Below are 4,667 nucleotides of genomic sequence, written 5' to 3'. Positions count from 1 at the left end.
GGGGGGGGGGGGGGGGGAGAACGAACTGAAATACTGACACTAAGAGGCTGCATGGGGAGCTGACACAAGACTGTGACTGGAAAGGTGTATTGCGGCCAACAGTTCTCAAACTGTGGTCAGGGGGTCCACAAGGTCAAAATTATTTTCATAATAATACTGAGACATCATTCGCCTTTTTCCACTCTTATTCTCTCAGGGGCATGCAGTGAAGTTTTCCAGAAGCTACATAAAGTGTGATATGACAAAAGATTGAATGCAGAAGCAGATAGGAGAGTCCAGCTGTCTTCTATTAAACCAGACGTTTTTTAAAGAGATTTGCAAAATCTAAAACAATGCCACTCTTCTCACTAAATGTTTCTGTTGTGAAAAATATTTTTTCATTAAAAATGTATTATTTCTATTAACATGCAATGAATTTATTATTGTTATTTTTAACAAAATATGTTTACAAAGTAGGTTTAATTTAAAAGATGATTAATATCAACAGATATAACTTACATAAACAAAAGTTCTTGGGGTCCATAATAATGTCCAAGAAAAAAATGGGAGGGTCTATGACCAAAAAGTTTGAGATTCACTGGTTTTAACTACTTACTAAAAAATCAAAACTGTCAACTAAAGAGTTTGAATTTTAGGCTTACTGGGGTTATTTTCTACTTTCTATTGCTAATTCACCTTCACTTGTCTTCCCTTCTTCATTTTCCTTATAATGTTGGATGGATGGTATACTCCCAAGGTAAATTTCCTCTGGTTGAATTTTAAAGCATCAGTTATAGCATTTCTGTTCTTTCTGTGAGGGAGCAGATTCTAGAACTTAATAGAATTTACTATTGGGAAAATATGAGCTTCCCTCAAAACCAAGTATTCCTTTTCTTTCCCAAAGTCGGTAAATTAACCACATACCATAGCTTCAAAAGGATCAAGACTTGCAGCAGTCAGACCAATACAAAATTTGGATAGAGGACATATCAGCTATTAACCTGATAAGAACAGGGACTACACGTGATCTTAGCCAAAGGGCCGAGAAGCAATAAAGCAATACAAAATTTGGGAAGAATGTTTAGGTTGATGTTTCAGTACACCCAAGTTGACATGGCCATGGTTCAAGCAATTATCTTGTAAGTATTTGACCATCTCACCTCCCAAACCAACAACACAGTCTGGGACAGGCTGAAGAGATATCCAAATCAAAAGAAAGCAAAAAGCTTTTTGCGTGTGTGCATGTGTGTGTGTGTGTGTGTGTGTGTGTGTGTGTGTGTGTGTGTTGCAGTGGAGGGAGAGAAGATGAAGACAAATGGACAAATGACTAATACTCATTAAGGTACAAGGAGAATGATTCATATTCACATGTGGCTTTAGAGTAGTTATTTTCAGATGACCACTACATGGAATCATTTGTTCTCTTGAAATGGCAGTTTTTATAAGGAAATCCATGGTACTATTCAAATTCTGCTTCACAGGTGAACCTTAACTCATTTGCAATGACTACATCACTAATTTTTTTAACCAGAATATTTCACTTTTTCTATTTTGTTAGCCAATATTGTTAGTTTTTTAAAAAGAAATCTCTGCATAACTGGGCACAGGTAGACAGTCGGCCAAAGACAGCTTGTATATATCACTATGGCTATCCTAATTGTTAAAATACTGAAACCCTTCTGTAATAATGATAAATGAAGTGTGTGTAAACACATATGGTACACATAATACTTCCTGGCAATGATGATTACTCTAGATTTATTTGTCTTAGTGTAAAAAACACTACTTTTTAATAAAGTTTAATGTGTATAAGACATTAGATATAATAGTCTTTAGCATAAATGAGCGTAGAACTTAAGATCACCATCTCTTTATATTTAGTTGCTGCAGATGATGGAGGAAAAATTCCTCTTGGAGATGTATAGGGCCAAAAAAAAAATTCCAAAATCTTCATTGGATCAGAATAATAAATTTTTTAAAAACCTCTGACTTAAATTCATTTCTCTTTAGGGACCTGACTTGGATACAAAGAGGGAGCTGAAATTAGAACAGAATGGGTGGGACCCCTCCTGAGTTTACCAGCCTTCAGTCAGGCCTGTAACACAGCTCTTTAGTAAGAGCCCATACACAAACACTGCACGCCAATTCAAGCAAAAAGAGAATTCAAAAATCAAGATGTGCAACCCAATAATGCAGCATATGAGAGCAACAGTGGAATTCTGCTTCAAATAATCCTTAAAATCTTCTCATTCATCCAAATAAAAATAACATTTTTAATGCATTATTATAAGACATAGTAAGACCAAAATACTAACTGATGATAATAATGGTTACTACCATCACCACTACTACCAGAGCCTCTAAGTCCTCAAACTCTGCCCCTCACCCTCCCCAGCGCACCTCTCTGAGCACATCTCCCTACGACCTGACCCTCACACCCAGCAGTGTCATCCAATCTGCCTCAGGGTTTTGGCCCCTCCCACTGCCTCCACCTAGAACATTCTGTCCCCAGATGACCACAAGCCTCACTCCTTCTCCTCATTCAAGTCTCCACTCAAATGTCACTCTTTAGAAATGTCCAATCCTGACCACACTGTATATGGTAGCTCCCCTACCCCTCCCTCCATTTATTATCCCCATGGCCCAGATTTCTTATTTCTTTTTCATCAGAGCACTTATCAACAACAGTAATACTCAAATTATTTAGGGGCCACTACAACAAAGGCCCTGATTAATGCAACAGATGCTAGACAACCTGATCAATTCTAAGCTCATTGGCATACATGCTATTACCCCAACATGCTTAATATATATATAATTTATATATGTTATTATATATATTCTGTCTCCTTAACTAGAATATAAGTTCTATGAGGGAAGGGACTTTGTAATACTCCCCGATCTATTCCTACCACATGGAACATGACTATTAGTCACATAACAGACATTCAATAAATATTTGTGTTTTGTGATTGAAGTATAATTGACATATATCTTATTAGTTTCAGGTGTTCAACATACTGATTTGATATTTGTATGTATTATAAAATGATCGCCACAATAAATCTAGTTAACATCTGTCACCATGCATAGCTGTAGAATTTTTTGTTCTTATGATGAAAACTTTTAAACTCTATTCCCTTAGCAACTTCCAAGTATGCAACACAGTATAAAGTATAGTTGTTAATAATTATTTGCTGACATAAGTAACTCTGTGTGTCCATATGTTGATATATTCTAACAATTTATCAGAAGTACACAGAATAATCTTATGTTAAATGTGGTATTGAATTATTCAAAGACCATATAAATGTACACACATGTACAGCATTAGATACAAGAAAGCAGGTAGTAATAACATCTTGCTAACCACAATTTAGCACCTTTGTTGATTCAGAGGTCAGCTTCAGGGCTTCACATACAAAAGCCACAGAGACTCCATCCAATTCTGATTGAGTCAGCTGCTAAGGGTCTAGGGAGGGCAGATCTCTCCATCAAAATAAATATGCTTTACTGAAATTAAAAATTTAATTTAAATTACATGCAGGGATATTTGAAATGTTTAATTTCTCTTTCCTTCCAATAAAGCAAAACAAAATTTTGAATGCCAAAAGCAGTAGAAATGGATCTCAGCTACATCATGGTGCTTATTCTAAGCACAGGAAACTACTGGTATTGATAGAGCATTGGCAAATATGAAGGGAATGAGTACAGTAACATCAGCAGAACAGCAAAAGTAACAGTAGTGACTACAATGGTCAAACGTATCTTTTCAGTGCCCATGACCTAGCAGGCACCCGGCACAGTGCAATGCATATGTGATTTCTAATGCCCAGAACGACCCTGTTGCACAAATGAGAAAAAGGGGCCTGGAAAGACCAAGCAACTCTCCTTGGAGACTTGAGGGTAAGATAATATTGACCATCACAGAACCTCCTCAAGAAAAAGAGAGAAGAAAATATCCCCATTTGACTGATGAAGAAACTAAGAAGCAAAGGATTGTAAAGACTGCAAATCAGGTCTCTGGACTTCCATTCACAAGAGTCTTTGTCAATGGAGACTAAATTACCCCATTCATTCTTAATTTTGCCAAGACGTTGTCTTGTAACAAAAATTATAAAGTTAAATGAAAATCCCACTCAATCCAAATCTTATGGATTAAAAAGACCTTGCTAGTGGCTGGCTGTGCTCAGCAATACTACCACAGTTTGAAATGTTCATGCCTCTCCATCTCTAACTCCATCTTCAATGATGACTAATGGATATTGTCCAGATTTTTTTTATAATAGTTTATTGTCAAATTGGTTTCCATATAACACCCAGTGCTTCTCCCCACAAGTGTCCCCCACCATGACTATCACCCCATCCCCTTTCAGTCTATGGTTCGTCTTCAGTATTCAGTAGTCTCCCTTGATCTGTGTCCCTCACTCTTCTCCACTCTTTCCCCCTTCCTCTCCCCATGGTCCCCTGCCAGGTCTCTCCTGTTAGACTTATGAATGCAAACATATGGTATCTGTCCTTCTCTGCCTGACTTATTTCACTTAGCATGACACTCTCGAGGTCCAACCACTTTCCTACAAATGGCCAGATTTCATTCTTTCTCATTGGCATATAGTACTCCATTGTATATATATACCACATCTTCTTGATCCATTCATCAGTTGATGGACATTTAGGCTCTTTCCATG

At 37.1% G+C, this 4,667-nt stretch overlaps 1 protein-coding gene and 1 pseudogene across 1 annotated transcript in view; both read right to left on the bottom strand.

Annotated features, from left to right (window-relative positions):
- The window catches only part of LOC115302053 (sec1 family domain-containing protein 2-like), a 327,285-nt gene that overhangs the window by 296,054 nt on the left and 26,564 nt on the right, over window positions 1-4,667 (bottom strand). The window lies entirely within an intron of this gene.
- Window positions 914-1,032, bottom strand: LOC115302726 (annotated as a pseudogene).

This window comes from Suricata suricatta, chromosome 1 (assembly GCF_006229205.1).
Source record: "Suricata suricatta isolate VVHF042 chromosome 1, meerkat_22Aug2017_6uvM2_HiC, whole genome shotgun sequence".
Classification (NCBI taxonomy): Eukaryota; Metazoa; Chordata; class Mammalia; order Carnivora; family Herpestidae; genus Suricata; species Suricata suricatta.
Note: the sequence above shows the minus strand (reverse complement) of the source record. Positions and strands in the feature narration are given on the sequence as shown.